Source organism: Prunus mume, linkage group LG1 (genome assembly GCF_029339155.1).
Source record: "Prunus mume cultivar Tortuosa linkage group LG1, ASM2933915v1, whole genome shotgun sequence".
Taxonomy (NCBI): domain Eukaryota; kingdom Viridiplantae; phylum Streptophyta; class Magnoliopsida; order Rosales; family Rosaceae; genus Prunus; species Prunus mume.
In genome coordinates this window covers 31,575,546-31,600,013 of record NC_142698.1, presented here as the reverse complement: position 1 = coordinate 31,600,013, position 24,468 = coordinate 31,575,546, and the positions used below count along the sequence as shown (strand labels likewise).

Below are 24,468 nucleotides of genomic sequence, written 5' to 3'. Positions count from 1 at the left end.
TGCCCATGGCAAAGATAAGTTCAAAGTTCGTTTTACAATTAAAACTGCCGCAGGCTAGGGAACAACTTGAAATAATACTTCAAATGTTCGACGTTCTAAGGATGACCGAGGGTCTTGCCGTTGGAGTATCTGAGGTGATAGGTTCCCGATCGAAGGATGCGATGATCTCATAGGGTCATTCGGAAGGTCAGGGTTCCTTAGTGGAGTTCTTAGTTGCGTGAGACACCGCATAACCCAATCCCCGATTCGGAAAGAGCGGATCGACTCTTGAGTAGTAGTACCGAGGACGCGCTGTTTGTAAGCCGTTTTGAAGGTTGGCTTGCGCTTGAGCGTTCTTCGATTAGGTCGAGGCTTAATGCGAGTGTTTCCTTGTTCGCCTTTGGGCAAAGGTTTCCGTTCGGTAGGAAGGCTCATGATCTCCACAGAACTATAAACCGGGCGAGAGAAAAGGGTTTCCTCGGTTGCGTTCGGTAGGATGTCGAATGCCTATAATGTACAGAGCTTCTCGCCAAGCTCCTTTGACTTTGCAATGCCATTTCGAGCTTCTAATGATTTTGTTTATTGCTTTGACTGACTGTTCGGTGGGGTGGGTTTGGCGAAGCAAAAATGATTGATCTTGGCGAGTGCAAAGCGCACGAGACTTCGAATCAAGTATCCGCTCACGTTATCGGTGATGATTGCATAGGGGATACCGAATCGGCAGCAAATGTGGGTCGTATGATGTCCTCAATTCGCTGCCGTTATAGTTGCTAGAGCTTCGCTTTTACCTATTTGGTGAAGTAATCCACGGCAACTATGACGTATTTGACTGGCCTTGCCTTGCGCATCGGACCAATCAAGTCCAGTCCCCATTGGACAAAAGCCATGAGCTTACGATCGGCGTTATGGGTTCGGCAGGATGTGAGGGTACATTACCGAATCGTTGGCATTTGTCGCACTTCTTCACTAATGCGTTTGCATCTTGGTGCAAAGTCGCCAAGGTAATACCCTTGCCGAAAGGCCTTATGTGCCGCATCGGGAACGGAATGATCACGCATACTCCATGTGATTTCCCAAGGACATAGTCCCCTTGTTGGAAGTGATGCATTTGATCACGATGTGGTATAGCCTCGCTTGTGCAGGACGCATTGATAGTCGTATCTTGTCCAATCGCATCAGTAGCCACGGGCTTGGACTTATCGGTGGGCATATTTTCATCGGCCAAGAAAACATAGATTGGAGACATCCATGTGTCTTCAATCGGGCTTGCTCGGCCGGGATAGTATCTCCACCGCACCTTCCTTCCGATCTTGTCGCTTATTACCAAGCCAAGCGTGAGAGTGCATCGCGTGGTGTTTTCGATCCGGGATCTACCGAATCTCGTGAGGCTGGAATTTTTGTGGGAGTTGGTGGGCTGCCCGATAGGTAGGTGACATAGAGCATCCTTGGCTACGGTCGCCGCTATTTGATTCACTATGAGCGGAGTCACCGTGGAATGCTAATTTGCCTTGCGCCATGCTCTTGGCTAGTCAAGGCCGCCAAGAGACCCTCGTACTCTACCTCGTTATTGGAGGTTCCAAGTTGAATCGGAGGACATACTTGACCTTGGCTCCGTCTAAAGTAGTTAACACCGACCAGCTCCACAACCTTATTGATTTGAAGAGCCATCAACATGCAGAATCCATACAGAATAGAAGAATCAAGGAGTTCAGATTCTACCCTTCCAATTCTCCGGCATCATCGTCCGAGCTAGTTCGGTGGTACCAAGGTGTAAGCTCGGAAATGAAGTCCGCAAACAACTGACCTTCTTTGTAGGCCTCGGCTTGAATTGTATGTCCAATTCTCGAGCTCAATCGCCCATTTTACCAATCGACCGGATGTTTCGGCTTTGGAGTACCGAAGGGGTTGATTGGTCGAACCGCAGTGATCTCGTGAGCTTGGAACTATGGGCGAGCGCTTGAGTCGAGATGACGAGGGCTAGAGCTATTTGTTCCCAAAGGGGTTACCGCTCTGCTCTGCAGCACCTTGTCGACATAGAAGATCGTAGTTCTGCATTCTCTAGCTTCCGTATCAACACTAAGCTAACGGCAGGTGCTAGATACCTAAAGGTAGAGAAGGAGAACTTCTCCAGGAAGTGGTTTTGACAACAGCGGTGCCTTGCTCATGTAGTTCTTTAGGTCTTGAAATGCCTTGTCACATTTGGCGGTCCACACAATATGCTGTTTGCCCCCTTTCAAAGCTTTAAAGAATGGTACACATTTATCGGTAGCCCTGGAGATGAAGCGGGTTAAGGCGACACGTCCCAAAGAAGGCTCAATGTCCTTTTGTGTTTTTGGCCTCTCCATGTCGATTATGGCCTTGATTTTCTCTGGATTTGCTTCGATTCCTCGACCGATCATGAACCCAAAACCTTACTCAAGACACACGAATGCGCACTTGCAGGTTTAGTCTCATCCGTAATCCTTTAGTATACCGAACATAAGGGCCAAGTTTTCCAGATGCTCCCATGCGTTCGGCTTTTCACCAACATATCACAACATACACCACCATGATGCTACCGATGTGTTTGATGAAAATTCGGTTGACAAGCCTTTGATATGTTGCCCTCATTTTTCAAAGCCGAATAAAGATGACGTTGCTAAAAAGATAATCCACGGTCAATGATGAATGTCGATGCACGCCGGCGGTGCGTGAATATCCGTTGTATCCCGAATAGGCGCCCATGGCCGAGTAGTTCATAACCGCCGCCGATCTACGAGCTAGTCGATCCGGTAACGGAAGCTATCCTTCTGACAGGCCTTGCCTCGTGTCGGTGTAGTCTTGGCATTCACCATCCGCCTTGGGCTTCGAGACCATTACCGAGTTAGCGCCATACGAGTCACGAGCTTCCGATAAAGCCGATGGCTCTTAGTTTGTCAACCGGATGCGCATGACCTCATACCGCTCGACATCATCTGAACGGTGCTTCTACCGACGGGCTTATAGGCTTGGAGATGCTAAGTTTATGGCTGATGACGCCGAGATATGCCCGCATGTCCTCGTAGGACCAGCGAATACTTCCGCGATGCCGTAAGAACTCGAAACTGTGCTCGAGGTGGGGCCGAGTGTGGTGCCGATCTTCACACACCATTCGAGATGCTCTTCATTTAGCATTACTGTTTCCAGTTCTTCGATAAGTTGCGCCCTGTTGACATGTCCTCCTTGGGTTATCTATGGGACCGCTACCGCTCGGTACCCCTTGCACAACCATTGCTTCCATCGGAGGCTTGCAAGCTATCGACTTGTGGGCATGTTGCATAGCACGTCCGCGCTGTAGGCTGTCTCCTCAAACAAAACGTGATGAGCTCCTATCCTACCTTTGGAACCTTGCGGTGTTGGTCGGCGTCTATGCTGAAGACTTGAGGGTAGTGCGCGGCTCGACATACCGCTTTACCGATCGGTTAGATGGTCCGACTAGATTGGGGCCTCCGCTAATGGTGCCGATCATGTTTATCCGCCGATTCGCATTGGGACCCGGCAGCGGGTCCGGCAATGTATCGATCACTTCCTTCGAATCGACCGTTCACGATCTTCCTCGCACTTATGCGATCCTTGGTGTTATGGTTTATTATCGCAGGCCGGTGGTCTCGGCAGAATTTGCCGCATCCCGATTATCCCGCCGATTGGGCTTTGCGATTCGACTTCGCTATGATTTCTTGCTCGCTCATCAATACGGCCGTAGGTGGTATTGAAGGTGAATACTTCCCGAGCCCGATCTTGATTCGGAGGCGCATCGCGTGGTCATTGTGACCGTATTTTCCTCGTCCTTTCTTGGAGCCACCCCGCCGATTATCACGATCGCCTTTCCATTTGTGTCCTCACCGAGGGTCGCTATTTCTCCTAGGGACATATGGTGATCCTTGCACAGGTAGCTTTTCAAAGTCGACTCCTCTGCCGGTGTCAAGGCCCGACTTTAAGTTGAAATATTCATCCTTGGCGGAATTGCCGCTGCTTTATCGTCATAGGTGCGCCGCCATTACCGTGCACGGGTACCAAAAGTGTGAGGACCAAGGCCACTCTTGAAGGCGCTGAGGTTGCCCTATCGTCTGCTTCGGACATCTCGAGTATTCGCGGATCAAACGTATAACGATTCTCGTAAGGCTCGTCCTCTCTCTGTTGAATCGACGGATCATCGGTAGAGTACAAACGGCCTGCGGATCATAAAGTGATTAAGGAAAATCGCCTTGATTAAATCGAATGAGTCCATCGCCGTTTCTAGTTCCAATCGGTAGAACCAATTCAATGCCGCTTTGTAAGCGCGAACGAAATAGCAAGCATTGCCCTTAAATCCGAGCCCTTGCATCCTTTTGCTAATTGGAAGGAGTGAAGATGCGTTATGGGTCTTCCACCATGTGTAGAACGGTATCGAGATTTGGTTGGATGTCTCTAATCTACGTGAGCGCTTGATACATTGGTAAATGGTCCCGGCCGAAGCTTTCCCGATCACCGTTCTTGAGAGCGAACTCGATCTGCTTTTCCATCTTCCGGACTTTACGGAAGAGAAGTCGGATAACGGGATCTCGACTTGGGATTTCTTAACTATAGTCTTCCAAACGCTTTTGGGGCTTACGGCCCGGCCTCAAGTACCTGCGTGCGCCGCCAAATGGTAGCGAGCTCGCCTTGGTAAGGACATACTGAATCGACTCTTCAAGGATTGTAAACCCCGAGCCTTGTAATCCTGGTGACTTAATCGTGAGTCTCGAAGTTTTGCGTGATCCCGATTGAGATCTCGCCGCTCGCCTCCTTGTCATTGATCGTGCGCGCAATCGACATAAACTTTCTTCGATATGTGCGGTTGGTCTTGGGGTGCCGGAACTACCAACCGCTTGATGGCGCAGGCGTTGCCTTTGCCCCTTCTTACCTTTCTTGTGCCGACTAGGAGTCTGTGCTTTGGGACGATTGGGTTGTTTGAATGGTTTCGCTTTGCGTGATTGAGCGATTCTTGGGTTTCATCCATTTTGGACGAAAGAAAGTTGTTGTGTTCTTGCAACTTAGCCATGTCCTACCAAGGGAGGTTATCCGAGCCGTAAGCTTGGCCGACGGTGAGTTGTATAATGGGCAATTGCCAACGGAGTGCATGGGGCGGTGGGCTAGCTCCGCTCGCCTTCCGAATGGTGGCCTTTCTTGGGCAGAAATACCGGTCAAGTGGTCCCCATGTGTTTTTTTAGGATAGTGGGTTGGTTCAGTCGTTTTCTTCCCACAGACGGCGCCAAATTGTTGTACGCAAAAAAATGGTTTGGCATTTTCCCGCGCAACTTAGTGATGTTGGGCCTTGGTATGCTTGGGGCCTCGTGAGAGCACGTGATCTACGAAGATAACAAACGCTCGGTAAGACCTAGGGCACCGGTGTGGTACCGGTCGAAGGCTCTCCGATGCTTGAGTAAGTCATTTAGTAAAGTTGAACTACAGATCAATAGGCGTATGCCGTGAGTTCTGATTACCTCCATTTTGGAGAATTGTGCTTCTTTTATAGACCTTGGGAGGTGTGCAAGTTGTGTAGAATTTCGATGTGGGACTGTAGACATCGATTGTGGGCTTGCCACGTGTCCTAGAGGAGGAGGTTGCCCTAATCGTTGGATCGGTAGGCTGGGTGCCGAAGCAAGGTGCCGAAGGCTACCATAGACTCGATCTTGTCCACGCGTCCGATTCTCATTGGTTGTTCATTTTGGTATAAAACAGTAGCTATCTTAACTTATAGATAAGTAATCTCAGGTTTGAACGCCCATGCCATCTTAGTAGTGTGTGTGTGTGTGTGTGTATGTGTGAACTCCCCTTCTTCCTTATAGTTTAAACTATGACTTGTATTTTTTATTTTATTTTTAAAAAGAGCTAAAAATGGAAAATAGAAAAGAAAAAATTCGGGCACATATTCAAAAGGGAGATTTTATTGGCACCCCATTATTTGCTCTTTGCACCCTATACTAATTTTAAACATGAATAACTTATTTAACCCTTGTACATAATTACTGTTAAGGATAAAAAAAATTAAAATTAAAATTAAATTTGCTCACTACACCCCACATATGTTCTTGCAACCCTAGTTAGACTTTTTTTTTTTTTTTTTTTAATTTTTTTTTTATATCAAACCATCATGTTCCTATAACCCTAACGAGCTTTATATGCTTATATTGGTGAAAAAAATATCTTGTATTTATTCATAAAGAGTGAGACCGAAGTTAGCGAGGCTTCGAATTAAGTATGAGTTTATTTTTTGGCGTTTTTCAAATTTAGGATTTCATGATGGTTGTTATTATGCGTTCAACACACCCGTACCGAATGCAATAGGTAAATTCGGTAGGATGCCATCGAAACATTGCACTTATTTCGGTTGTGTTTGACCGGCCGTTAACTTAAGATGCAGGAGATCCATCAGTAATATGGAATGATGTTCGGTGGTGTATTACAATTTTTACCTACAATTCAGTGGCAATGAACCGAAATATATTTATGTTTTCAGTAAATTATTGTCGACCACAAATTTAATGTAAGCTATTTTGACCTTACTCCTATTAAAAGAACAAAAACATGGTGACACCCCTAAAATAGATGACACATCATCCAATATGATGGTCATCTCACCAAAAGGCATGTGAAAGATGTTTGTTTCGGGATGCCATCTCTCAACGAAGGTTGATACAACAATCTTATATGCATTCCGATAAGTACACCTAATAAGTTGCTCTAATCTAGACCTCTGAATGTACCATTTGAATATACCATTATTTGGATTAGCCCACCAATTCTACTAACGAAGGGTAGATGTCTTCGACATGCACCTAAGGTGCTCACGTTCCTAGTCAAATACAAAAAAAAACAAAAACAAAAAACAAAAAATTTAAGTTAATTACCATGAACCAGACTTATATTTAGCTTTCTATTGTTACAGTAAAACGACTTACCTAGTTATTCCAAATTGTAGCTGCTATGTGAGTTTTAAAACTCGTAAGTAAATATAAATCAATGAGACCTAATCGAGATGGCTCAGTAGGCTCGACATCTACCTCAACTTTACTATCATGAGTAGCAGCTACATCTTCAACCTCTACGTCAACATTACTATCATGAGTAGCAGCTACATCTTCAACCTATGTAGTATCCTCATAGTGGTATGGGGGACTATGATGGGGTTGGTCCTCTTGAGGGGCTAACCTCACCGCTTTGTGTCTCCTTATTGAGATTGTGGGACGCCATCTATCAGGTCGAGATGATGAAGCCTCAGTAGTACCTCTGCGAGTCCTTTTCATATTTAAAAAACAATATTAAGTACAAACTCAATAACGAATTCGGTAGATGATCACTAAAATAAGAAACGAATTCAGTAGACTACCAACAAAAACAAAAACAAATTCGGTGGACTGTCACTAGAAAACTGAAACATATATGGTGAACTACCACTGAAAAATGGAAACACATTCGATAGACAGCCACTAAAAAATGGAAACAAATTCGGTGGACTACCACTGAACAAGGTAATTATTTCGGTTGGGGTTTGCACAGGTAAGTTAAGGAATGGGGTTCATGAGGGCAATTTAGGAAGAAAAATGAGGTGTAGTGAGTAATTTTAAATTTTACTAAAATTCAATGGGGTGTAAAAAGAATATGGAGTGCAAAGAGCAAATTTTGAGGTGCCAATAAAATCACCCTATTCAAAAACAGATGTAACTACGAAAATGAATGATTAAGATTTAAAATTTCCACATCACCTCCGTACAACATGAGAGAGAAATCAAAGTACAAACCATAATAGTGAACGAGTTCTAGCCCAATGAAAAAGGACCTCTATTTTTAGGTCTATGATATCAAGTTTGAACTCCCATAACACATTAATCTATAGCAACTCTGTTACATGGTCTAACCTATGAACTAGGAACTGCCTTGAATTGGGCTGAAAAAAACTGTTTGTATTGTAGGATGTTGCAACTGCATATATGCTCCTCATGTCGTTTAACAGCACCATCATAAATATTTAGTTCCCACAAGCCATGGTTTGTGTATATATAAAATTCTATTCGATATGGGAATTAAGGCTAATGAAAACCATTTCCTACGCATGGAAAATAAAAAAGAGTAAACAAAAAGTCTTTGCTGCATTTATCTTATTTGAAATTATCTTGAGGCCATTTTGAAAGAAAATAAAATTACTATAAGAATTGTCCGTGGAAGGCATAAGCTTTGACGGTGGCTATATACATGTTCAAGCAATAGCATCTCAAGATTATCATCAAATCTTCACATTCTTCTCCTCTCGACAACTGAAGAACTTTTTAGAATCTTTTTTCTTCTTGGTATCTCCTAGAATTTCATATGAAATTAATTAGTGCTATAGTGGTAAAGAGGAAGGCCCAGCAGTACTTGCTGTTGAAACCATACATATAAAACGCACATGAGGAGCACATATAGTCAGAAATGTTGAATAACAATCAGTATATAACCAAATAACAGAATAATAAGAAATCGAAATATGCTTTATATATATATATATATATATAAAATAAATCAAATCAATATAACAATAGAATAAATTATAAAGTACTGGCTTGGATAGATGATAGAGTTCTGTAAAGTTGTAGTGTCCTTTAGACAGTATTTCTCCTCTATCTTGTGCTTATGTGTGAGAATAATAATGTTGTTCCAAATTGTGCATTTTTTGGTTTGGACGATTTGTCAATATATAGAGGTCTGACACCTCTTCATCCAACAGTTACAATAACTGTTTAACAGATTCGAATTTCAGATAATGATTTTAACTGAAATTGAATTTCTAATTATACATATATATATATATATTTATTTTGTAATGTTTCTTAGAAAATATTCTAGGAATCTTCATGCGAATGTGGCTGGGCTAGGATGATGCGGTGGGGATGGTGGTTGGGAAAGATGATAAGAGGGTGGGAATAGGGGAGGGGCTGCTGAGAGAGAGAGAGAGAGAGAGAGAGAGAGAGAGAGAGAAATAAATAAAAAAGCAGGCGGTGGAGGTGTTGGGTGGTGGGCATGGTGGGAGAGTTGTCTGTGCAAAATGGTGGAAGAAATTGCTCAAAATTATAGAAATTCTAAAACTTTGGAGATAAATATTTAGAACTATTTTGAATTTGTGAGGTTATTTAGTCTTTGATTTATGTAGAGAGGAAATCGATTCAGTTTTGGGTTGGCTGAGGGAATTTGTGTGTGGAGGGTAAGTGTTCCATCATAGAGAGAGAATAAGGAATGGGAAGAGGGGAAATGGAAGAAGGGGCTTTGAAGAAGGAAGAGAAGAGAGAGGGGGGGGGATGGATTTTAAGGTGGGCGGGGGTTGCATATGTAGAATAAATTTATTTTGTTAATGTGAAAATTTTAAATGTTAAAGTAAGAAGCCTCTATAGTAATCCAAGTGTTTGACTTCTTTGTTTCTCTTTGTTTAAAGAACAAATTCTCTTTTGTCTGCAAAAGATTTCTGCAAATTCTTCTTCTCATACTGACGTATTGTTGTCCCTTTTTCTCTTCTCATAATGTACTGAAACATTTGAAATTCTCTCTTCTTTTTTTTTTTTTTTTTTGGGTTCCTGGATTTGTGCGGACTGTAAATCAAACATGCATGACTTGAATCACTTAAGTTATTTTCGCAGAATTCACTGTAAGCCATACATCATGAGCCGTACTGTAACCTCTAAACAATGGGCCCCTAAATTTCGAAAAAAAATTTTGGTCACTGTGGTATAATGGTCAAAGTACAATGGAATTTAAACAAATAGATTGAAAATTAGGAACAATCAATCAAAGAACTACGAAGAAATGAGTTTCATAATTATGCAATGTTGACAATCATCAAAGGACGAAAAATCAATGTTTAATTTTACATGAGCGTTTAATGGAAATTTAATCTTATACAAGGACTACAATTGAAATTATTGTATGTACACAAATTTGGAATTCTAATTTTGCATGTACATAAATTTTGTATTGTACATACATAAAATTCACATTATTGAATTAAATACAAATATTGATTATGAATATGATCTGATCTTTTCAATACTGCTTAAGGAAACTTTTGAACCAGTGCGCCGAGAGTTTTGGGTGCCTTTTAAGCCTATCATTGTAATCTACATAGGTAATACCAAATCGAACACAATATCCCGAACTCCATTCAAAGTTGTCTAGCAACGTCCACGGAAAGAATCCCTTCACTTTGACACCATTGCTAAAAAGAAATTAAATATATTTATGTCAATAATATGAATCAATAACTCAAAATCTAAAGCTAGACCATATATATTCTAAATGAATTTGTTAATACACTTACTCAATAGAACTTTGAATATAATGAAGGTGACGATTATAGTAGTCAATTCTATAGGTATCATTAAGGGCTTCGGCAAGTGATAATTTCGGATCATTGAACTCATCCACACCTACAATATAATACATTTAAAATTTAGAGACTTTGTACTACTTGTGTGTGTTTTACACATAAAATATGTCAAACATTGATCATGCAATTACTTAAGGCTAGAAATAATTACCATTTTCAGTAATGTAAATGACCGGATTGTGATACTTTTTCTTTGTGTAGAGTAAAAGATCTTGAATTCCTGTGGATAAACATTTAGCCATTCCGAAGCACCCTGCACCCAAATTTGAAGATATTTGGATTTTTATGAGTCACATTTGTAAGTGCAAAACGATTAATGGTCAAAATCATAAAGGCATAATCTAGTGTTTTGATGTGAACCTTTGAACCGATGGGGACCCCATTACGCTCAGCTGCCACAACACATATGAATATAAGAATCTAACTTAAATTGCATGAATTAAATTTTGAATTTTTACTCACATGAAAGATTAATGCCAGCATCAGTTGTGTAGCTTGCATATACAGAGTTATTTTGAGGTGCATCGCTTGCATAGTAACCAGCATAGTAATTTAGTCCAAGAAAATCAAATGAACCAATTAGCAACTTGGATTGTTCTTTTGTGAATTTTGGTAATCGGTTTCCGACAAGGGATCGCATGCTTTGAGGATAATCACCACTTGTCAATGGCTCAACAAACCTACAGGAATGTAAAAATTTCAAGCATTAACTTTGACGTTGTATTATATATTGCTTGCTAGTAAGTAGTAAATATTATATTCATAAGTAAAATCAAAATACACTTGCCATCCGAACATAAAATCCAAAGCTCGTAATGCAGCATTTTTATTTTCTTTTTCTTCTGATAGGGGCTCAAACCAATTTGACACTAGTGTTATCCCTACCACTCCATTTTGAGATGCCTGCACAAAACATATAGTTTGTTTGTTTTAGAGTCACAAAAAAGTAAAGTAGTTGCTCGCTGGTTACAACTTAGAATCCAATATTATGACAAACAAAAAAACTAATGAATTGTACCTGATATTTATTTTTGTACAATTTAACTGCAGCTGCATGAGCAAGGAGCAGGTGGTGTGCTACCAAATATGGCTCAATAGATGAATCTCCCCCAGTGCAGTTTAGCTGCTGCCAAGTGGAGCATCTTCCCGGCGCATGAGTCCCAGTTGCATAACCAAAGTTACTAAAGGTATATGGCTCATTTAGTGTAATCCAATGCTTTACCCGATCACCAAATTCCTTATAACAAAGTTCTGCATAATCTTGAAAATGGTTGCTGTATATACACATTTCAGAATGTAAATGTCATAATTGTATTTATTAATTAAATTATTAATACGATTCAGAGGACTAATTTCTTTACTTACACAATATGAGGGCTTAAGAAACCACCATATTCGTCTTCTAAAGTTTGGGGAAGATCCCAATGGAAGAGTGTCACAAATGGCATTAGACCTATAAATCGCATAATCAATAAAAGCGAGTTATAAGTTTGATAAAACGAGTTTTTTTTTTAAAGAGTGCATGAAACTGTAATTTTATAAATTGTTGATCATGTGTGATGGGATGACTCACCATTCCGTAAGAGGTCATTGATGAGATTGTTGTAATATTTGATTCCTTCCTTGTTCACTCCTCCACTTAACTTTCCATCTAATAATTAAAACAAAACCAGAAAATAAAGAAATAAGTGCACCAATACAATTTAAACTGAACTTTAAAAAAGTTGGACTATATGTCGAAAATTGAACTTCGACCTCTATTCAATTTATCATTGGAAAAAAAAAAAAATTTGCTTCAGTTATTTCAATTAATTATTGAAAAAAAAATTCTTTGTTATATTGTCCGGTAGACAACTTGGACACATTAGGCCGTCTCCAGCCATGGGTTATATCCCAAATATAGCCCTAAAATAATGCAAAACCTATCTCCAGCCATGGGCTAAACAAAATTTTGGCCTTTAGCCTCCAACCGCCAAATGTAGCCCAGTTTTGGCCTAGGCCAAATTTATAGTGGGGCCCATCCATGTGTTTTTCAACAGCAAACATTGATATATATATAGATTTTTAAAAGCCTTTTGAATGTTTAAATTCATAGTGTTTAAGAAAAAAGTACAAAAAATTGTTGGCAATGACGTTGGAGGTCAGACCTACACTCTTCCTTTAAAAAATATAAATAATAATAATAATAAATGTGGTCAGCTTTTCAAATCGTTTCAAGTGTTGTTTAAAAACAATTATAAAAAAGTCTTGTTCATGACAATTGGAGCTCAAACATTGAAACCCATTTTTTTTTTTTTGTCTTCACATTTTAAATGTTTGGTATTGTTTAAAAAAAATTATAAAAAAGTATGGGTCATGACCATTGAAGGTCATACTCTTGAAACCCTTCCAATTTTTTTATGGTTGTGAAATGTATGAGTGTTGTACCATAGTTTTTCTCAAAATAATAAAATATGAAGGACCCTAAAATATAGCCATGCATGGCTGGAGATGAAAAAATTTAGTCATGCACTATTATTTAAAAAATTAATATTTTGGGGGACTACATTTAGCCCTACGACTAAAGATGGCCTTAGTTAAGCTAAAATCAACATGAAGGCAGAAATATTGACGATTGGTCACAACCAAATGTGAGGATGTGGATGAACTTACTTGGTAATAATCTTGACCATGAGATAGAGAATCTATAAGCATCCCACCCCATATTCTTCATAATCCCCACATCTTCCTACATTGCATAACAAAAAAAGATTTTATGAGAAAGAGCTAAACATTATGGGGAGCTTATCTTCAATATCCAGAGTTTTCTTCATGCTTCAAAATTTAATATGTGCACATTGGGTCATGAACCTTATAGCGGTGATATTGATCAACAGCGATATCTCCGTTACTGCTATCATTAATCTTTTCTGCAATAAATCATTGAAAATTTAATTAAATATTTAGAGCATAAGAGTAAATGTAATACCATTTTGTTATTTTAACTAATTCATGATTTGATTGGACAGACCTGGATATTTGTGGGTGAAGGTATCCCAAATGCTTGGTCCTCTACCACCTTCGTTTGCAGCACCTTCATACTGAAATACACAAGAGACACAATGAAGAAGATGTCAATATTCTTGCAAGGATCGATGCTTGATCTGAATTTGAAAGAATACCCTAACCAATCAGAACAGAAATTAAATTAAAGCCTAGAAGAAGGAAGGACTTACTTGGTAAGATCCAGAACCTACGCCAAATATGAACCCTTCTGGAAAACTGCTCCTATTGAGAGAAGCAGTGTCAAAATGCGTGGGTGGAGCTCTAATATCTGCTTTGCTATTTGTCAATGCAAAGCCAATTAGTAGCAGCACGCCTAAGAGAAAAGATCGTAATTGCATTGCCATAACTTGAGGTTTTTTTGTTGGTAATAATCTTGATAAGTATAAGTTGGCTCTGGCTGGCATGCTTCATGGCCTTTATATAGAGGAGGAAGTACGTGCTGCAAATGAGAACAAAACACAGATGGGCATTGAATGGGTTTGAGGGGGAAACTACGTAGAATGTCATGGTACAAAGGGAAATGAAAACTTTCATATTTGAATGAGTTCTTGTCTCCCCCCCAATCCCAAAACCCAACTGCTATATTCAAACACGTAATATGTATAATGGTGCATGTGTGAGATAGAGCCGCTAAGTCTGATTTAGTCTCTTATAACCAATGAGTCAAACTTTTCCAGACCAAAAAAAACCAATGGGTCAAACTGTGGAAACAAATTTGACACACAATTGTTCAAATTAAAACTTTTTCGGTGATTGGTTAATGATGATTATTAAACAGAATAATGGAAAATATTATAATTTCTAAGACATTGCTGTTTAATTAATATATTCATCAAGCGGATGAGGCTAACCTGGTTTTCAAGAAGAGAAGACAAAAAAAAGAGATGTCAAAATCCATAGGAGCAGATGAGAACTAAAAGCATAGACACTCAACAAAACCATTGCCCAAGCTTGGTGAACCCCCCGGATCAGAGAGCCTGTTTTCGAAATTAGCGGCATATTTATAAATAAATAAATCTAGTTAGAAAAATATATTCAAAAGTTTGACCATTCCTTTTATAGAATACTGTACATGAAGGCGCAAATCGTTTTGAATAATTATCCAATAAGTCACCTAATTTCTTGTATGATATATCCCCTCTTGGGTACAGTTACCCCGGAAGTGAAACAATAAATCAACAAAAAGAAGCAGCCCAACGAAAGTGCCTAAAGCTGAAGTATATTATATAATAATTGGGTGCAAAGTGTTTAAATTTTTGAAAACCCAACCAATTATAGATGACATTATGATGTAGACATCAAGCCAACGAGTCTAGCTCAGTTAAAAAAGATTTCGACTTGGAAATTAGTGGTCTCAAGTGAATCCATGACATCTTAACAAGCTATGTGTGAGAAACCTCCACCCTTGTAGTTTAGACTATGTGTCCTGATGAGTAGATTTTATATTATATATTTAACTCTATTCTTAGGGCTAGTTTGACATTGTTGTGCTGTGACAATAATCACTGTCAAATTTGCTGTGAGAGAAAGCAGTTTGGTGTTTGATAAATTTCTTTTTATAAGTGCTGTTTGTACAATAATCAGTTTCTAAATGTTTGGTAAATTTTTTTATGAAAGTGCGGTGAGTTGTGTATAATGACTAAAAATGACATTATGTTGAATTGACTTTTCTGTTCAAGTGTTTTCTTATTCTTCAAGTGGACCAGATAATAGACAATTCCTCTCATTAGACACCATTGCAGGGTGAGCTCAAACATTGTGTCCCATATTTGAATCCCTTATATGCACACATGAATACAAGCATAGACACATATACACGAATTTGATATATACAATTGCATACCACAAAAGTTCAACTAGACAATGTTTCTAGTCACTACTACAAAAGGTGAAAAAGACGACCAGAAAAAAAAGACGGTTTAACGGAAGACCGTCGTTGTGTTTGAAAAGACGACGGTTTTATAAAACCGCCGTGTAAGAATAACTTAAACACCTTAAAAATGGGGAATCCAATGGTTGTTTTTAAAACACGACACACCTATTTTAAAAAGCGACGTCTTATTGAAAAAGGTTTTCTTCAGAGTAAACTCGGAGCCCACAAACAACGGTAGAAGGTATGAATCAACCGATGTAGAAAGTAAAGACGACGATTTAAATAAACAGCCGCATCTTTTCTCCGCAATAACCACGACCAAGTTTTCGTATCCGACGTCGCATAATTTCAAAAGAATCCACGGCGATATATTACAAAATACAACCATCTTAAATACATGTACAACGACGTAAAATATAATTTTATCGACTTATTTCATGTTCCATACTACGACGGTATATTTAATCTAACCACGTTGGTTTGTTCAATTAACGCCGTGTAATAAAATTTACTACGTCGTGAAGTTAAAATTACCGTCGTATTTATTCACTTTAGACGTCTACCCTTATACCTAAACGGTCGTCTTAATTACATTATTTTTTACTATTTATTAGATCTGAGATCCCAAGAGTTACAAAATCTTACAAGATGAAACTCTGTTCCTCATCATAATCGGACCACAGAAAGGCAATATTTTATAGGTTGATGATGTATGTGTCTTCGTGTCTTTGAGACACACAAAGGCACATACACATGAACATCCAAAAATTTACCTCTAAAATTTGACGACGGCAGCCACAAATTTGCATTTAGAAAGGGAATTTTTTGGAAGTTGATTATGCGTGTGCGTTTGTGTACTACACAAATGCACACACACATCAACATCCAAGCAATTGCCTCTAAAATTTGACGACGGCAGCCACAGATTTACATTCAGAGAGACAATATTTTAGAGATAATGAGACACAAATACACACACATCAGCATCCAAAACAATTGCCTCCTAAGAGGTGAGATAGAGGGCAATTAAGAAATTTAATTGAAAACTAAAACTGAAAGAAATCATGGAAAAAAACTCAATTTATAAAAAAAATTTCATATCCATGTCGGTTACATTTAAAATAACGCCATTTTATAACGAATCAACGTCGGTTCTGTAAAAAAGTAGGACGTATTAAACATACAAACAACGTCGGTTATTAAAATTAAGTCAACGAGGTTTTTGAAAATCACGTCGGTTTAATATACAAAAACGACGTGGTAAGCCAACTAACCACGTCGTTTTCGGAATACAAAAAGTCAAAAGGCTTTTTACTAACCACGTCAGTTGATGTTATTTTAATGTCATGGTAAGTACATACTAGGGCGGTTTTTATGATTACCGTCGTTGTCGTTTTCTTTGGGACACTATATAAACTTTTTGGTCACCTGACCTAAACTTTTACGTTTCTCTAAAATTTTCAGTTTTCTCGCTTCCTCTCATTTCGAAAAGATGCGTTTCGATTCTCGCTTTCCCTCTCTTTTACGTTCTTCCTCGTCTTCGTCTCCAAAATTTTATTCCGAAGAAAACTTTCTTTGCAAGCCAAAGGTATTTTCTCACTCCGTTTTTTTTTTCTTCACTTTCCCTTTTATTTGAAGTTTTTTTTTTTTAAAGAACGAGTTACATTGATGTTTGAAACAAGACTAGAGTATGAAAAGGCCAAATCTTTCACTGTTCCCACTCACAGTTCATGTGAGGACGACGGGTTTTTATCGAATTTGACGTTTTTGTTGATACACCATGACGGTAATTAAATTCGTGCTATTTTAATAGCACAACTGTTCATAATAACCGCCGTGGTGTGTTAATAAATACATCGTTTGAAAGAGAAAACCGTCGTCTTATTTGAACGTGGGAGAGAAAAAACTGGGCAGTTTTTTTATTTATGAACTTATAATACGACGACGGTTGTATTTAATTACAGTCGTCTTAAGTTAATGACCACGTCATATTAGCACATCCACGTTTCTATAGATTAGCACGACGGTTCTACTTGTTTGCCATTGTCTGAACTTTCATGTTACGTCTGTATTTTACCTAACCGTCGTTATTTTTCTTGCAGTTTGTACTTCTCTCTAAACATGGTTTCGAAATCTCAAAGTAAGTAGGCTCAAGCTGCAAAAGGTCAAGGCAAGGACATTGCAGTTTCAAAGGCATAAATGGTTGAATCCAAATATGTTCCAAGCAATCCTGCAAAGAAGATGAGATTTACTTCATCCTTCGAGAAAGACCCAAGCTCTGCGACATTTGATGAAGTGACGAAATCGACTCGCGGTATCAACACAATGAGCAGTGTTGTGAAGAGGAAAATCCAGAAGATTAAGCCTGTGGTTGAGTACAATAAAAGTGGCAGACCACATGGCAAAGCTGCTATTGAGATGCAGAGTTACATTGGTGTTTTGGCACGCACCAGAGTCCCTCTTGTGGACAAGAAATGGACTCAATTGCCCAGAGTCCTTCTTATGGGAAGCTGTTCAAATGGTTTATGTTGTTGGGGAAGGGGGCAAGAAGATGGTGTTGTCGTCTGCTGCCAAAAAATGGAAGGATTTTAAGTCTACCTTAACTAGGCAGTTTATTCTTCCATTTGCAAATGAGAAGGAGAAGTTAAAAGAGCCCTCTCAGCTTTATAACTTCATAGAGAAATCTGAATGGGATGCCTTTGTAACTTCAAGGTTATCCCCAGATTTTGGGGATGTGCCTTCTGAGCAATCACAGAGAAGGGAGAAATGCGAGTACAACCATAGGTTGTCTCGAAAAAGATACGTTGGTTTGGAGGATCAATTGGAAGACACCATGCCCGGTGAAGAAATCGATCGATCTCTGCTATGGAAGAAGGCAAGAGAAGATAAACAGGGAAACATCCCTGATCCAAAGGTTGCAGAGAAGGCAAAATTAATGGTAAGTTTCATTGACTCTGTTCTAAACTTGTAAAACAGAGGTTTTATTTTTCATTCAGACGTCAGTCTTTTTATCAACCGTTGTTAGACATGAAACCCCACGACGATTTTTGATCATCACCTTTTAAAAAATAAATAACGTCAATATTTTTATAAAACCAAAACAACGGTTTTGTGTTTCTGTATAAGGTTTTTAAAATTAAATTTTGAACTTTCTTCATATTCACACGCACACACACTCTCTCTCCCTCTCTATCTCTTTGCAATTGGTTTGTACACTATTTCTGGATCAGTGAATATTTTGGTTAAGTGTTTTTATCTATGATGTCAAATAAATTACGGTTATTTCATGGACCGACGTCTTAATGTATACAAAATGGCAGTAGTTTTGGGAAGACGTATTACATTATTTTCTGCGTCTGTTTTTAAAATAAACAGTCGTTATAACCTATTTACCACGTCGGTTAATATTTTTATTAGTTTATTTATTTGTTCAGTTTTACTATCTATTCACTCACTGACATTCTCTCTCTCACTTTTAGGATGATTTGAAAAAACAAGTCTCCGAGGGCACTCTGACTGTCTCTGGGAGCAACGATGTTTTGACCATGGCTTTGGGAACACCTGAGCATGGTGGGAGGGTCAGAGGTGTTGGAGCTGGGGTTTCCCCAACTCAATTCTTCAATTTGCCGAGACAGCAGAGAGTAAAATTTGTTGACAAATTGAAGGAAAGTGTTATGGCAACAGTGAGAGAGGAAACCAAAAAGATGGAGGCCGGGGCAAAGGAAAGTGTTATGGAGGCAGTCAGAGTAGAGGGGAAATTATGTTGAAACAATTCACTCAACTAATTCCCAACTTTGATCCCAACATGCTCAGTAAAATTCCAACTACACCAACTACACCAATTACTCCAATTCATTAAGAGCAAAGCCCAAAAAATCCAATGTCTGACAAAGCAAGCTGCTCTAATGTGAGAGCCCCTGAATTGGATGAAGACAATCCCATGAATGATGCTGATGCTTATGCTGCTAAAAACCGTCAAGATCAAACAGTAAAATCTCTGATATTTGCTTTTTCTGAATTTTAAATTTTAAATAGACGTCGGTATTTATTTTGAAACCCGTCGTCTAGTTTAACCTAGACCACCTTTCTATTGTGTAGCGACGTTATAACTTTTACACAATGACTGTTATGTATTACCATCGTCTATAACCTTTACCCCGTTAGTATGTTCTAGAAACCGTCATTGATATTATATACCACGTCGGTTTTGTTGGAATCATTTATTTTACTTCATGAACACACTAACTTTTATTTCTTTATTTATTTCTTGTTACAAGATCTCTCAAAGCTTGACATGCTAGCTCCTCTGTTAGCCCTATGCCAATATGTCGAGACCAAGTTGAAACCTGCTAACAAGACCATTATAGTTCACATGCCTGAGGAAATGTTTGGCACCGATCATGATACCTGGCTCTTGAGTGAAGACATTTTACAGTTTGCTTCCATGGTTGAGATTGGAGCCACAGTGTTTGCAGTATACATGAGGTAATTTTAGAAATCCAATTTTTTTTTTACATTTTCTTTCTTTTAAATTAAAATCTCATTTAATTGAATTTCATATATTTAATTAGGTACCTATTTGACTATTTAAAAATGGCAAGTATGGTAAAACTTGTTGGCCTCGTGGACCCTGGACAAGTCAGCTCTCAATCTGGAACGTTATCTCACCGCTCAAAACATCTCTCAGAAAGCCTGAAAAAGGCAGATGGGGATCAATTTTACTTGGTGCCTTATAATCCAAGGTTAGTCCCCTTCTACACTTAATTGGTTCCTTGTAATATATGTTTTTGTAGTATATTTAATATATATGGATAATTTTGTGTAGGGGTCATTGGGTGTTAATAATTGTGAGATCAACTAAGGAGACTGTCTATTACATGAATTCATTGCCAAACCTCTCTGTTAACTGGGACATGAGAAATATAGTGAATATGTAAGTTTCTTAATGAAAACCTATGATTTTTTATATCTGCATTTGATTGATATGACGGCTTTTCCCAATACCGACATTGTAGTGAAAACACAACAACGGTATATTATGATCGACGTCTTGAATCATTTACAACGTCAGTACTTTCTTGAAACCGTCATCTTAATTGAAATACCATGTCGATTTTGTTTTTAATTTTAGGACTTTAGTTATACGTCGTTTTTCTTCGTCACCGACGTTAGAATGAAACACAACGACGGTTCTTATTTTCTGACGTTGTATATAAAATACAGCATTATTTGTTTTACAAAACCGTCGTCTTCAATTATTTACCACGACGGTTAATAATTTTGATGCTGATTTTTAGTTTTGTCATTAACACTTTTTGTTTTCTTGATACAGTTCAATCAAAATGTATAACTCTCACACAGGGAAACAATCATCACGTAAATCACCCATATGGAAAAATCTACAAGGCACTCCTAGACAACCAACAAATGTAGAGTGTGGCTATTACGTGATGCGTTTCATGAGAGATATAATTCATGATCCAGCCCTAGCCTTTGAGAAGAAAGTAAAATTTAATATATAATTTCTTTATTTTAATACCACAATGTTTGCTTTCAAAACCGTCGTTTTATTGCTTCTAACACGTCAGTTTTTGTTCTTTATTTGCAGTTTGACAAGAAAAATGAACCAGTTGTGTATACTCAAGAACATATTGACGAAGTCAGGCTGGAATGGGCAGAATTCGTGAACAAGCAATTACAAAACAATAATTGATAATATACATTTATTTTAAAATATTTAGGTTTATTTTAAAATTTTGACAATGTATATAAACATATTTTTAGTAATTATTTGAACATTCATCAACAAAATCAAATGAAATATATATATATATATATATTCTAATTTTATTTTATATAAAATATAAATGTGTTAAAATGAACTAAAATGAAAATAAATCATAAAAATGAAAATTAATTTCCAAAATCTGACGTCTCATTCATCTTTACATGTCACTTATATATAGTTGGAAACAAAATATCTACGGCATTTCTCAAAAACAATATTTAAGGTTGATATACACGTCGGTTTCTTTAAAAACTGAAATCTACGAAAAAATTTGTAGAGACATACAACGTCCGTTACATGTTAAATGATGACGTTGTATCCATAAACAACGTCATCATCATAATAGTATTAGACATTGTAAATAACTAAACACGTCGGTTATTACATTGCGATGTTTTATGTTTACTAGGACGACGTTACGAATTACTTACCATCGTTGTAAACTGATGCAATGTCGGTTATGTACTTTTGTATTCAATTTTTGTATGACTTTTATATTTTATTCCTAATATTCGTAATAATTTCAAAACAAATTCCATAAAATAAACTGACAACTACTATGCACTTGTAGACATGGAAATTTTGGTGAATTAAATCCCACTAAGTAAGAAAATAATTAGGGTTTGGTGGATTAAATTGTGGGCCCCATAATTCACCCATGTGGCGTGTGACTCATCAAAATCGGATTAGTTGTCAAAAAGTGATACGTGGCGATATCCGATGGAGTGCATCAAACAGTTCAAAGTGAAGAAAAAATTAAAGGAAAGAATCTTTTGTGATTGACTTTGATTTAAATCAAATATTAATGAAGTTAATCAATCGAAGATAATTTGGTTAAATTGCCAAATTATTGGAATTGATTTTAAAATCAAATCAGAATTCCACAAAGGAAGGTTTTAAAGAGAGAAAGTTATTTAGGTCAAGCATCCTATAGGAGCCTATAAATAGGAGGCCTCAAGACGAGTTGAGGAAAGGGCTTAGACAGACCAAGCATTCAAAAGAAATAGAAAACTCTCTGCATTCTTCACCTCACTTTGGAAGAGCCACCAAGCACAACAAACACGCGCCGGTTCCTCCACCCTAGAAAAATCCAAACACCAAACAAGCCTTGTGCTACCCGTTTGATCAAGATCAAGTCTCTACGACCCTTGTATCAAGCACAAATTTTCTTTAAACACTTTGGAGATCGAATCAGAGGATTCAATACAGATATTGTAACCCTAAATTTCATAAATACAAATATTATTTTGTACACATGTTCTTGTCTCATTTGTCGCAGGATTTTCCTGTTTACAAATTTGGCAGGCCCAGTGGGACAATCTCTACCTCTTATCCCTTTTTCCAGTTCCAAAATCAACCAACACGCCAAAAACGATGGCCTCTAAGAAGATTCAAACCGTTCCTACGGCGAAAGGGAAAAACGTGAGCGTCTCCTTCTCAAGCGGAGATTCTGCTGTGGTCGTCAACCGGAGCAAGGCCAAGGTGATATCCGCAACTCCACAGGTCACTTCCATACCGACTAAAGCCAAAGCGAAAGACATGAACCAGTTATCAATCTGGCCTCCTTGGGGCAAAGAAGAATATCTCTCAGGCGGATGAGAGAAACTCTCGGAGCGAAGAAAGGAGTTTTTCGCTCGAAGAATTCAAGAGAAAGTTCCCTCTCACTGTTTGACGCTGACTCGAGCACGTGCTCATACCATGGATCCCCGCTTGACTACCAACAGAAGAAGATTGCCTCGGCTTCCATGGGTGAGTCTTATTCTATGGCCATACAGGGTATGGTGACGGGAGCAACGTCTATTGAAGAACAGGTGGCCCATGTGGCGAAGCGGTCATAAAGAGCGAAGATGGTCGAAGAGAAGGATGCGCAGATTGCTTCTCTCATCAACAAGTGGGAGGCACATCAGGATAAGGAACCTGGCCAAGACTTGCATAAGAAAGAATAACATCATGAAGCTAAATCCAACGAGAAAGGATTGGGTCATGACACAGAATCGGGTGATAAGTTGCACGAAAAAGGGGACACCGCCTCTGTGGGTTCTTTATCTATCCAACAACTTCAGGACATGATCATGAACACCATCAGGGCTCAATATGGTGGGCCTTCTCAAGACACATTTATCTATTCCAAGCCTTACACCAAAAGGTTAGACAACCTTCGAATGCCAACGGGTTATCAACCTCCAAAGTTCATGCAGTTTGATGGAAAAGGTAACCCTAAACAACATGTTGCCCGCTTCATCGAGATGTGCAACAGCGCTGTGCACTGATGACAATTATCTCATGAAGCAATTTTTCTGATCACTTGAGCACTGCATTCAATCTGGTACATTGACTTGGAACCCAAGTCGATTGACAGTTGGGAACAAATGGAGAGAGAATTCCTCAACCGTTTCTATAGCACTAGTCGCTCAGTTAGTATGCTAGAGCTCACTAGCACAAAGCAACGAAAAGACGAACCTGTTGTTGACTACATCAATTGTTGGCGTTCATTAAGCCTCAACTGCAAAGATCGACTCTCAGAGTTATCGGCAGTAGAGATGTGCATTCAAGGTATGCATTGGGATCTGCTCTACATTCTTCAAGGGATCAAACCCCGTAGCTTTGAAAAATTGACCACTCGTGCGCATGACATAGAACTAAGTATCGCTGGTCACGATGGAAGAAAAGAAATGGTAAGTGATCATCAAAATGACAAGTCATCGAGAAATGGGGCAGACTCTTTAAAGACACGTATCTTGGAGTCAATGACAATTAGTGCCACTCCAATGAAGATTTCCACTCGAGGCAAGAAAGATGCAAGGAAGGCCGAGTCGACTCAAGATCAAGAACCACAATGACGCACCCTAAAAGAAATGAAGGAGAAGAAGTATCCTTTTCCAGACTCTGACATAGAAGGCATGCTGGAAGACTTACTAGAGAAGAAGGTGATTGAGTTACCCGAGTGCAAATGCCCTGAAGAGATGAATCATATTAACCACCTGAAATACTGCATGTACCATTTTGTCGTCAGTCACCCAGTGGAAAAGTGTTTCGTGTTGAAAGATCTCGTCATGAAGTTGGCATAACAAGGAAGAATCGAAATGGATCTTGACAAGGTGGTAGAGTTGAACCATGCTACTATCTCATTTGTCTTCTCTGGTTCGGCACCTTCACCCTCACTTTAATCACTGGGTGCATTCTCTGAAACCCATCAACTCAATCCGTATGAGTGTGTTGGGGTGTTAAGTCAAAGTAGTATCAAATCATTCGATGACGATAATGAAGGATGGACATTGGTCACTCGGAGGAAGTTACATAAGAACAATGCATCTTTGCCAACAACTGCTCAATCAAAAAGATGTGTAAACAAAAGAAGTTCTCCTCAACCACCTAAAAAGCATAAATGAAATA

At 38.8% G+C, this 24,468-nt stretch overlaps 2 pseudogenes across 1 annotated transcript; one reads left to right on the top strand and one right to left on the bottom strand.

The window, feature by feature from the left end:
- Positions 1 to 9,866: 9,866 nt before the first annotated feature.
- On the bottom strand, positions 9,867 to 13,839 carry LOC103329037 (beta-glucosidase 12-like; annotated as a pseudogene). Its single transcript, XR_016126118.1, has 13 exons — positions 13,585 to 13,839; positions 13,380 to 13,449; positions 13,220 to 13,278; positions 13,022 to 13,097; positions 11,943 to 12,020; positions 11,735 to 11,822; positions 11,388 to 11,643; positions 11,157 to 11,272; positions 10,832 to 11,049; positions 10,730 to 10,761; positions 10,521 to 10,622; positions 10,301 to 10,409; positions 9,867 to 10,198 (listed from the first exon to the last, which is right to left on the bottom strand). The product of XR_016126118.1 is annotated as a beta-glucosidase 12-like (transcript).
- An 8,831-nt stretch (positions 13,840 to 22,670) lies between these two features.
- Positions 22,671 to 23,915, top strand: LOC148921614 (uncharacterized; annotated as a pseudogene).
- The last annotated feature ends 553 nt before the right edge of the window (positions 23,916 to 24,468 follow it).